The following is a 12,472-nucleotide window of genomic DNA, read 5'->3' on the forward strand; positions in this document are numbered from 1 at the left end:
TTTTTTCTTTCTTTCACAGGGTCTCACCCTGTTTCCAGGCTGGAGTACAATGGCACCATTTCAGCTCACTGCAACCACTGCCTCCCAGGTTCAAGTGATTCTCGTGCCTCAGCCTCCCGAGTAGTTGGGATTACAGGGCTTACCGCCATGCCTGGCTAATTTTTGTAATTTAAGTACAGACAGAGTTTTGCCATTTTGGCCAGGCTGATCTCAAACTTCTGACTTTGGCCTTATAAAAAGTGCTGGGATTACAGGCGTGAGCCACTGCACCCCGCCCAAAAATGTTTTCTTATGCTACAAAAAAATCTTGTATTCCTTTGCATCCAATACCCCTGCCCCCCATCTCACCCAGCCCTAGGCAATCACTGACGTGCTTTCTAACACCATAGGTCTGACCTTTTCCAGAAATCCATGTGAATGGAAAGCACAGAGCATATGTTCTTTTCTGCCTTGCTTTTTTTCACTAAGTGTGATGTTGTTGAGATTCATCCATGCTGTGTGTATCAGAGGGCCATTGCTTTTTACTGTTGGTAGTATTGTATCATGTAGATATAACATAATTTATTTGTTTATATATTTAACTGTGGTTGGATATTTGGATTGTTTCTAATATTTAGGTATTATGAATCAAACTGCTATAAGTGCCCATGTCATTTGTATGTGGAAATACACTTTCATTTATCTTGGGTAAATGTCCTTTTCATTGATTGTGGTGATGATTCTGTGGGTGTCTCAATTTGTCAAAACCCATAAAAAAGCCTAACCTTAAAATTTATACATTTTGTCTTTCAGTGGATGACTGTGGTGCATTGCTACCATGAAAAACTACTCAGCAATAAAAAAGAATGAACTGTTGCTACCACAGCTTAGATTAATTTTCAGGGAATTATGCTAAATGAAAAGCTCTGCCCTAAAGTGTCACATAGTATATGATTCCATTTAAAAAGCATTCCTGAAATGAAAAAATCTATGGAAATGGAGAACAGGACAGTGGTTGGCAGGTGTCCGAGATAGTGAGAGTGAGGAAGGGGGTGTGTGTCTGTACAGAGGCTACATGAGGGATTCTTGTGTTGATAGAACTGTTCTTTATCTTGACTGTGTCAATGGCAATGTCATGGTTGTGACATTCCAATATGTACTATTTTACCATTGGGAGAAATTGAGTAAATGGTACATAGAATCTTTCTGTTTTATTTCTTACAACTGCATGTGAATATACAATTATCTCAAAAAAAGTTTAATTTTTTCAAAAGGTGCATTGTTTTATATGTAAATTATGCCACCTTAAACTTGTTTTTTTGTTTTTTTGTTTTTTGTTTTAATGTCTTCTCTTAGTCTGTAGAACACTCATTCAGTTGCACCCTCCAGAGACCACTCGGAAGTTTTTTGGAGACGCTGTTAGCTCTTTTTCCAGGCATGTGGTGCACTCATCAGGCACTGTGAGCCATTTTGCTCTTCCAGCTTTTCCCTTATTCATTACCTCTCCAAGAATCACAGCCACATTTCCAACCGCCCCTCCTGGGTCACCATATACACTCAAGGAGTCAGCACAGCTGAGCTCATCCACCAGCTTGACCCTCTCTGAAGACACATACACCTAGAAAAATTTAGCTCGTCTATAATTCAATGTACACTGTTTTTTTAGATGTAGGTCTCAGATTGATGAAAGGTTATTTTCAACTCTTAAAGATTCACCATGGCACCAATTTTATCTTAAGATCCATGTTCCAATTTTTGCAATTTATTGCCAACACCTTATGCTGTTTGCCCCAAAACATGACTTTATCTGTTCTTTTTTTATCTTCAAAGGAAAATAAGTGAGAGAGAGAGAATTAAATGTGAAAGGAAAAAAGAGTGTATAGTGATTTTACTATTGCCAATTTTGAGCCTTCAGGCTTGAAATGGTCCTTAAGTCTTATATGAAAAAAAAAGAAAAAGTTTTGTTAGATATTGGGATAAAATTTGGAGGAACAACATTAAATCTCATGTTAATAAAACAGCATTTATGACCAAGCACAGTAGTTACTTGTTTCCAAGCATGTGAATTTGTTCCCCTAATGAGTCTAATATTTAGAGCATGAATGAGGACAGAAAAAGGGCAAATAGGATTCCCTATTTCTTTGCCTGAAGACAAAAATGTTAAATAGGATTTTGTTTCCATGAGCGAAATGTTTTAGATGAATCTAAAGAAGTTAGGCCTTCTTTTTTAGAAAACACACTATGTATTTGAATGTAAAATCAAGGTAGGTCACATGAATAACATAATTATGTTATCTTAAGTACTCATAATTGAGGTGAGATCCTTTTAATTTGCATATGTACTTATGAAAATTGCAAAGCTTTCTAATACTGGAGAAAAATGATTCTGTGGTTTATCCAAGGAGACTAATTATAAAGTAAAAACATTTTAGCATCTTAGGCAGTAGATTGGGTGTATGTTACTACTTCATTAAGGTAGAAATATCTATTTTATGTACTGATATTCCTTATCTGATATTCCTAATCTGGTGAGGCAAAAATTAAGTAAAGAAAGGCTTTTTATTTTTGTTCAATTCCACAGTAACCAAAGAAAAGATCATCTCATTATTCCCATTTCACAGATGAAACAAAGTTAAAGAGGTTAAGTGGTGTATTAGTCTGTTTACACGCTGCTGATAAAGACATTCCCAAGACTGGGCAATTTACAAAAGAAAGATGTTTACAGGACTTACAGTTCCACGTGGCTGGGGAGGCCTCACAGTCATGGCGGAAGGTGAAAGTTATGTCTCACATGGTGGCAGACAAGAGAAGAGAATGAGCTTGTGAGAAGGGACTAGCATTTTTAAAACCATTAGATCTTGTGAGACTTACTCGCTATCACTATCACTAGAACAGCCTGGGAAAACCTGCCCCCATGATTCAGTTACCTCCCACCCGGACCCTCCCACCACACTTGGGAAGTCAAGATGAGATTTGTGTGGGGACACAGCCAAACTATATCAAGTGGCTTGCCAAATTCACACACCTATCCAGAGCTCACAGTTGTTCTGCTATGACAAAAGTCCATCCTACGCTCTACACTTGATTTTATGGGGACTGTTGAGAACTTAAAATTCAAAGGCTATCAGATGACTAATTGGATTTGGGGGAAATGCCTTTACAGTCATAAAGTGAATGAATTATTGTTGGATGTTTGATTTTAAAATATTTTCTCTATTTTAAATAACTGTCAATGAACATCCTTGCACTTACATCTTTAAACACAATTCCTAAGAGTGAAGAAGTTGGATCAAAAAATGGATGTGTTATGCATGTTGGTATATATCACTGAATTGTCCTCTGGAAATCTGGCAAAGCAATAAACTCATAAATGTCTTCTGCTTCTATTCTCTTTCTCTTTTCAATCCGTACTGCATGTTACTAGGCTAATATTCCCAATAAGCTATTTATTCATAACCAAAACTAAAGGTTATTACCCATTGTCTGCAAATGACTCCAAACTCTGTGTAACACTGAATACCTTCCACTCTTAGAACAGCCTCTGTCTCTCACAGTTTTCTCTCCCTTATTTTTTTACGTGACTTCAAGGCTTAGCTAAATATAGCCACCAAATAGGCATATATTTGCAAAGAAGGGACTGTATTTCTTTAATTTCAGCCCCACAATCTCTTTGAATTTATTAATATATTCACTCATCTTTAGCTATTGTTTCCTTTGACAAAGATATGCCCACTCTACTTCATGCCATATTTTTGTTTTAAATACAAATATTAAAAGTTAAGCTTAAAAAACTTAAAGCCTTTAAGTCAATTCCAGGGTACTAATAGGAAGGTTCTTTCTTTAGTCCGAGAGTAGACTTGGAAGGGCTTCTCACCTCTAAACACATTCTCCTCCCTACCATTAAATCTCTAAGATATGGATATGATTATATCACTTCCTTTCTTTTTAAGCCTCCAATCGTTCATCTCTGAATCCTAAAATAAATTCATGAATCCTAATAACAATTCAAAGTGTAAACTATTGCTAGAGTTTGAATGTCTTCTTCAAAATGCAAGTTGAAATTTAATTGTCATTCTAACAGTGTGGCACCACTTAAAAGGTGGGACCTTTAAGAGATCATTAGATTATGACGGCTGTACCTTCATGAAGGTATTAATGCCACTATCTCAGGAGTAGGTTAGTTATTTCAGAAGGAGTAAAAGGATAAGTTCTCCTGATAAAAGTATAAGTGTGACCTGAATTTTCTCTGTCTCACACATGCACTTCGTCTCCATGTAATGCCTTCTGCCATATTATAACACAGCAAGAAAGCCCTCACCAGAGCCAGCACCATGCTCGTGGACTTCCCAGTCTCCCAAGTCATGAACCAAATAAATTTCTGTTTATTATAAATTACCCAGTCTGAGGTATTCTGTTACAGCAGCAAAAAATAGACTAAGACAACCATGCACAACTCCTAACAGTCCATTTTATCAGCCTCATTACACAAGTGTCTAGCAACTTCACCCCCACCCAAACCTTCCTTCCCCTAAAGGCATCATATGCTTTAATGCATCATTGTCCTTGCTTCTATCCATCCTTTTGCAAAAGGCAGAGGTACAATTGAAAGTCAGACCACTAATTAGGGTGATACTTAGAAATATTTGCTACAGATACAATAATAGGTTACTATTCTTTATATGCAGTGAACTCAAACACATTATTAAAACATGGAAACTCCAAAGTATCAAATGAGCAAGGAATAGTAACAGGTAATTCAAAATAGGGGAAATGTGGGTGGCTTATAGAACATTAAAAGAATTCAAATAAAGAACTCACAGAATTCAAATAACAATGTGATACTGTTTTACTCATGACATATAATAAATATACATATATATTTTTTAAGTTATGATTATGTTAGTTCAGAATTTAGTAAGACAGATCCACCTATATATTCCTTGAAGAAGTAGAAATTTCTGCATTTTTTCTGGAAAGGGATTTAACCTGAGCCCTAAAAATGTTCATGTCCTGGCCAGGTGTGGTGGCTAACACCTGTAATCCCAACACTTTGGGAGGCTGACACAGCCTGATTACGAGGTCAAGAGATTGAGACCATCCTGGCTAACATAGTGAAACCTCGTCTCTACTAAAGACACAAAAATTAGCTGGGCTAGGTGGTGTGTGCCTGTCATTCCAGCTATTTGGGAGGCTGAGGCAGGAGAATTGCTTGAACCCAGGAGGCAGAGGTTGCAGTGAGCCAAGATCATGCCACTGCCCTTCAGCCTGGTGACAGAGTGAGACTCCGTCTCAAAAAAAAAAAAAGTTTGTGTCCTTTGACCCAGTAGTTTTACTCATTCCTGGAAATGTGTGCTTACAGAAATAATAAGAGATGAAAACAAAAGCAGTTTGTACGAATATGTTTATCTCAGCTTATTTTATTAGCTACAACAATCAAAGGATCCGTAGAATCCACATGGCCAAAAAAAGGGGAATGCTTAAATAGTTACATTTTATTCATATAACAGAATGTTGAACAGTGATTAACATGGCATGTAGAGGCAGAATATCACTTCTGGCAGGTATCACTTTTTGATACCAAAATGGTAAAGAAAAGCTAAAGGCTTCTGTGAATCTTGGTGGTGGACTCTCCATGAACGTAGCATATGGAAGGTAATTTTTATACTGCATTCTTATGGATGATTTTGTAATGTGTGATTCTGTCTGCTGAGAAGGAGGGAGGGGCTGCAGTGAAAACTACGTGTCTTCAGCTATCTTGATCCCAGGCTGAGCAGAACCCCTGATGGGAGGCAGAGGCCATGATCTGGAGGCTGGCACCACACCCTGTGCTGGACACGTCAGGCACCTAGAGTCTCTCTGCATCTCAGATGTTCATCTGCAACCTCTTGTTAAGGCTGTAGCCAGAAAGGAGGGTGAGAATAGAAGAAAGTTACTCCTGGGGAAAAGATAAAAGATTAAAAAGTCATTGTAATCAGCTGTTTTTTTATGTTTAAAAGTTGCTGTATAGAAAAAAGTGGTCTATATATAAAAGAAGAATTCTTAATAATGTTAGAAATTACATAATGTGGTATAAAGCACAACATATCATTGAACAAAAAAGAGATAGAAGTTTGTCTGTATATTACATCCCAACTGTACATATGTAAACCCAGGAATACCAGTGCTCTCTGAGTGAATTATTTATTTATTTTCTTTGTAATTTAAACAGTGGGGACATACCTGCCTTAAAATTTCAAAGATAAAAACCATTTATGCTATGGTGTTGACATAAAGTCTTGCATATTATGTCACTTCTCTCTCTCCGGTTCTCTCACCATCCTGTTTTAGTGTCTATCACTCTTAACGGCACTTGGCAAATCAGCCAAGGAAACCATTTCCCTGTGAAGTCTGTAAACTCAAGAGCTTGGACTGCTTCTTTTGCAATGCTGTGTGCTTTGCAAAAGCTTGAAATCACTTTCAAGGTGACTAAATGCGTAAATGAGTGAATGGCTGGGTGCGTGAATAGAGTTGAGTTTTGTCTCTTTACTCTCAGAATGGACAGAGCAGCTATTAGTACAGAAAGCCAAGCGTGTTCTGTCTTGTTGGTTCCTCTGTCCAGTGAGACTCATGTTCCACGTTTCTTTGTCTTTTCCTGATATGTACACATTTAATGATCTCTCAGGCAAAGGACAACCCTCAGTTTTTCTCCTAGGACCTTGTCTTCAACACTGATGAAATGCAGGGCTCCAATTAGTGGAATGTTTAGAGAATCTACTTTTGTAAAAAACATGCCTAGAAACTATTGCCATAAGCACACAGTCATAAATTCAGTAAACCTGAATAGACTACTTCCACTGAGACACATCCCTTATGAATGTCTTGGGCATATTTAGACACTCATATTTAGTTTTGTCTTAAATATTCCAGATTTAGTGGGAGGTGGATGGCATTTCCTAAGTCCTTTTCCCACTCACATGAAGAAAAAAAAGAATCACACCTACAGCCTCCATTCATTTGTTCTCAACTACCAGCAGAATTATTTAAGTTGCTGCTCAAGATTATTCCACAAGGACATTCATCTTGTTCCCAAAATTATTAATGAATTGAAAAAGACCACTTTCCTTTGATGGAGATGGCAAACATTCTAGTGTTTATCTTATGTCATTCATACTTTCTTGTCTCCAACTCTTATTTCTTGGAGGTTAGGAATGGCGGACTCTGAAGTCAGAACTTGGGTCTCAATGCTGCCATAACAAGCGGAACTTACTCTGTTATCTGATACAGTCTATTAACTCTCCAAGACTTGGATCCTTGTATATAAAATGGGATAGTGAGAGTACCTGCATCACAGGTAGTTTTGAGTATGAAATTAAAATAGTATATTTTGATTGGCAAATTCTAATTGCTCACAAAATGTCAGCTATAATTAATTTAGCTATGTAGGAGGGTGCAAAAACTAACAAAAAAGTAGTGTAATTAACAAAAGGTTTCTCCCATACTTAAACCATTTATTGCTATTTGATCAGTTGATTCTTCATAAATTTTAAGTGGGCTTGAAAAAAAAAATACTACAGTGTATTCAAAACCTATGTTTTGGCCGGGGGTGGCGGCTCACACCTGTAATCTCAGCACTTTGGGAGGCCAAGGGGTTGGATCATCTGAAGTCTGGAGTTCAAGACCAGGCTGGCCAACATGGTGAAACTCCATCTCTACTAAAATACAAAAATTAGCCAGGTGTTAAGGCGCATGTCTGTAATCCCAGCTACTCAGGAGGCTGAGGCATGAGAATCACTTGAACCTGGGAGGCGGAGGTTGCAGTGAGCCCAGATTGTGCCACTGAACTCCAGCCTGGGTGACAGAGTGACACTGCGTCTCAAAAAAAAAAAATTTATATTTTGTATTCCTTGTGGATATAAGAAGAAAATTATTTCTCCACCCTCCTGGGCAGCAAAATTTCTCTCCAGGGCCAACTCCCTCTTCTTTCCCTCCTTGCCTCCAGCCCCATCTGCAATCTGTTCACTCTGACTTCTGTTTCCACCAACCCATTGAAACTGCTTTGACAAGGCCATCAACAACCACCCATTGACCCGCTAGAAGAACCTCTTCCACTCTCATTTGCTCACCTTCCCAGCAAAATTCCACTCAGTGAGTTGTTTGCTCCTTCTGAAATACTCTACTTTTGTTGTCTTCCAAGTCACATTTCCTCACCTTCTGGGCCCTCCTTCTTGTGCTTGTTAGCCTATTTTCCCTCCGCCCTCTGACCTACAAATGTTTGAGTGCACCAGGAAGTGGCCGGGGTCCTATTCCATTCTTTTTGAAATGATCTGTTTCTATCCCAAAACCTTAAACACATATATATGCAAATATTGCCCAAAATTAAATCTCTGAGCCAGACATTTCCCATGAACTATAAGCTCGCTTATCCACCTGCCTACTTGAGACTTCCATTTCAAACATATGGTGCCGCAAACTCAGCCACCTCCAAAGCCCATTGATATGGTTTGGCTCTGTCCCTACCTAAATCTCATCTTGAACTGTGGCTCCCATAATCTCTATGTGTCATGGAAGGGACCTGGTAAGAGGTAATTGAATCATAGGGGAGGGTTTTTCCCATGCTGTTCTCATGATAGTGAATAAGTCTCATTAGATCTGATGGTTTTATAAAGGACGGTTCCCCTACACACATTTTCTTGCCTGCTGCCACATAAGACGTGCCTTTGCTCCTTCACCTTCTGCCATGACTGTGAGGCCTCCCCAGTCATGTGGAACTGTGAGTCCATTAAATCACTTATTCTTTGTAAATTACCCAGTCTAGGGTATGTCTTTATTAGCATCGTGAGAACAGACTAATACATCCATGCTCCTTCTTCTCCATTTTAGTAAACAGTATCACTGTTCAGGGAAAATATGTCTCATGCCAATCCACTTTTACAGTGATCTTTTAAAAGTGGAAATGGGGTCATGTCACTTTCCTACTTAAAAACCTTAAATCGGAACCTATGGCTAATGGATTCCCTGCCTGCTACAAAACTCCCCACTGACTGTGGGGCCGGCATTTTCTGGGTTCCTTGCATAACTGACTAGGTCTTGCTGCTCTTCTCCCTTGTTGAGGACTCTCACCCTGTGGTCCAGTTGCGCTGCCTCTGTTTATTGTCCTTGAACACAGAAAGCCCATGGCATCCTCGGTGACTTTGCACACACTCTTCTCTCTGTCTAGGATGCAAACTTACCTAGCTTTCCACATGGCTGGTTCCTTCTTGTATTTCAGACCTTGGCCCAGCTTCTCCTCAGGTAGCTCTACCTTGACCACTGTATCTAAAGTACACCCCTTCACACCTCATGGATACCACTCCATTTATTTTGGCCACTGCTCTGTCAAAACTCTTACCTCAATGCTGGGTGCAGAGGTCATGTCTGTAATCCCAGAACTCTTGGAGGCCAAGGCTGGAGGATTGCTTAAAACAAGGAGTTTGTGACCAGTTTGGGCAACAAGGCGAGATCCTGTCTCTACAAAAAATTAAAAAATTCACACAGCATGGTGGTGCATGCCTGCAGTTACCCCAGCTACTCTGAGAGCTGAGGTCGGAGGATTGCTTGAGCCTGGGAGTTCAAGGCTGCAGTTATCTGTGATCGTGCCAACTGCACTCCAGCCTAGATGACAGAACAAGACCTCATCTCAAAAACATTAAAAAACAAAACAAAACACTGTGTGACGTAGCAAATGTTTATATTGAAAAACCCAACTGTTATCTTATTTCTTAGGTAAACTTGGGAGCTCCATAAGGATAGTTCCATGTTTACCTGCTCACTGCTATATCCTGGAGGTCTGGCAGAGGGCCAGAGTCAGCTCTGGGTAAATACTGATTTCCTGAATGCATGTGGGTCATAGTGTTCTAAGCAAGGGGACTGGGATGAAGGAGACACAGGTCCTGGCCTACCTGATAGGTGTTGTCATAATGACTGTGCAACGTGCAATGGTGAAGGAGAAGCTTCACTGAGGAGGTAGCACCTGCATTCAGATGAATACACACATGCTGAGGAACGGATGCTTGGGCCAAGTGAACAGCAGGAGCAAAGGCCTGAACGTGTGGGAAAAGCATGCCATGTTTAAACTGTTTGCTTAAACAAGTTTTCCAAAGAAATTAAAATTAATGCAGATCCATTGAACTTGAGGGGAAAAGTCAGAACCTAAATAAACGCAGATGATGGAGAAAGAGTTTTAAATTTGAGCAGAAAATACAGCTTCACAACTATGGCTCATTTAAGCTATGGGTAATTAAAAGCATATATAGTAACAAACACCACCTGGGTTTTGCAGGTGTGAATAAACTCAGAAAAATATGGAGGGAAGAATTGTTTCAAATGGCTCAAGAGGCAACTAAAGAAACGCAAGGCTATGATGTTGATGCTTTTTGACCAATAATGGGAATGAGCATGCTGATGGCAACAGCCATCTGGCAAAATAATCTTATTTATAGCAGTTCATTTCAGTTCAATTCAACAAACATATACCCAGGCTCTGGGCTAGGTGGTAAAAATTTAAAAATAAAAATCTTGAGCCTCTAAGAGCCCATACCTAATAAAAACATGGGTACAGGAGTAATTGCCATTCTAGAATTCAAAAAGAAGAACCCTCTATATAACCCCAGTAAATGTGTGAATAGTTGTTTAAGGCAATGCAGATTACATTTTTCAAAAACTCCAACTGGAAGTTTACACAAAGCCATTTTCTCATGGGTTGTTTGAGACTGCGCAGGACAGTTCTGATGGGGAGTTTCAGATAGCAGACAAATGTCAGTCGCTGGGAATTGATTGGAAAATGCCAATGCAGCTTTTTTCCATTTATGCATGAGCCACATCTCTTAATTTTTTTGTACTTAAAATTAATATGTCTATTTTAAAAAACATTGAAAATAAAAATATATATTTCACATGTTACACATAGAATTTTAACAGGCATTTTAAAAGCTAAAAGCAGGATTGTATCATGATGTGTTTGCATTTATCTTCACTGATTTGAAGGTCATATATAGGGTATTTTATTTTATTATCTTTAATTTTTTAAATAAAAAATTGTTATTGTCTTACATCAAAATCAAGAATGAGGGCAATTTTTTGAGTCCACCTTATTATAAGAACTGTGGGACCTGGCATGGTGGCTCATGCCTGTAATTCCAGCACTTTGGGAGGCCAAAGTGGGTGGATCACCTGAGGTAAGGAGTTCCAGATCAGCCTGATCAACATGGTGAAACTCCATCTCTACAAAAAATACAAAAATTAGCTGGGTTTGGTGGTGTGTGTCTGCAGTCCCAGTTACTTGGGAGGCTGAGGCAGGAGAATCACTTGAACCTGGGAGGTGGAGGTTGTAGTGAGCTGAGATTGTGCCATTGCACTCTAGCCTGGGCTACAAAAGTAAAACTCTGTCTCAAAACAAAACAAAACAAAACAAAAACCTGTGACATTTAAAAACCTTTTCTCCATTATAATCAATTTCATTCCTGGGTTTCATAATATAAATTTAAATTTTCCACTAAGATTTTAATTAAATCATCATTGTAGTCTGTATCTTCTTTTTTAAATAGAAAATTCAGATTTGCTTTTGGTATCATAAGTAAATTTTAAACAGTTATTTGAACTAAGAGTTATCAGTTGTTACTGCCTGACATTTTGACAACATAAAACTTACACTCTTGAGATTTTTATTTAACTTTCTCTCTCATTTGGATGGTATATACCTTTTAAAATAGAGGCAAAGGATTAACATGTTTTCAGAATCTATACAAATCTGGAACTATGTTTATGTTGACTTCACACTGCAAGAAGAGCTTCCTGCAGGTGACAAAATTCTTATGCTGCAATTTCCCCCCAGATATCTGCCAATATTTTGTCTTTACTATTTAGTGTCACAGAAAAGACTAGGTTTGCCTGATTTTTTATTCTTTGCACATAACCCACTTTTCTACTCATAGGCTTGGGTTTTCTGTTTCTTTGCAGTTCTTGTAAATTAAGCATTTGTCAGAATGTAATCTAATTTTTCTAGGAATGTGATGTAACTTATTGAGTTGGATTCCTCAGTATTTTTTTGGTCTAGAAAAATATTCTACATTTATGTCTGATTCTTGTTCTTGATCCGTTCTTCCATTTTATTCCTTAGGAGCACCACATAATTACTCAGTGGACTCTCTAATCTCTGTCCTAAACACTCATCATCTTATATTTTGTTTTTCATTTCTTCATTTTCTATCTCTGTGTGTTCCTAAGAGTTTCTTAATGTTGTCCTTGTGATGACAGATTTGATTTTCTGAATTTTTCATTTTTTCTCCTAATTGTTGTCATTTTGAGTTCTGCTATTAGATTTTTAGTTTTCTTAAATGCCTTTCTCATCTCATTCATCTCTCTCTCATCCTAGAATCTTTTATTCTCTATTTTTCCTGCTTCATCCTGTTGAGGTTGACAGTTTGTAACAATTTGCTTTCTGAAAGAAATCCGTTTTGGAGGCTTGTTTTTCCTCTGT

The 12,472-nt window shown here is 38.3% G+C and overlaps 1 long non-coding RNA gene across 1 annotated transcript in view; it reads left to right on the plus strand.

Moving 5' to 3' along the window:
• The window catches only part of LOC108296880, an 8,088-nt gene extending 7,347 nt beyond the window's left edge, over positions 1–741 (plus strand). Inside the window, exon 3 of the long non-coding RNA XR_001822017.2 lies at positions 618–741. This is a non-coding gene — a long non-coding RNA (uncharacterized LOC108296880). The remainder of the gene's footprint in view (positions 1–617) is intronic.
• Positions 742–12,472: the final 11,731 nt, after the last annotated feature.

The sequence above is a fragment of the Cebus imitator genome, unplaced genomic scaffold (assembly GCF_001604975.1).
Source record: "Cebus imitator isolate Cc_AM_T3 unplaced genomic scaffold, Cebus_imitator-1.0 Scaffold749, whole genome shotgun sequence".
Lineage (NCBI taxonomy): Eukaryota > Metazoa > Chordata > Mammalia > Primates > Cebidae > Cebus > Cebus imitator.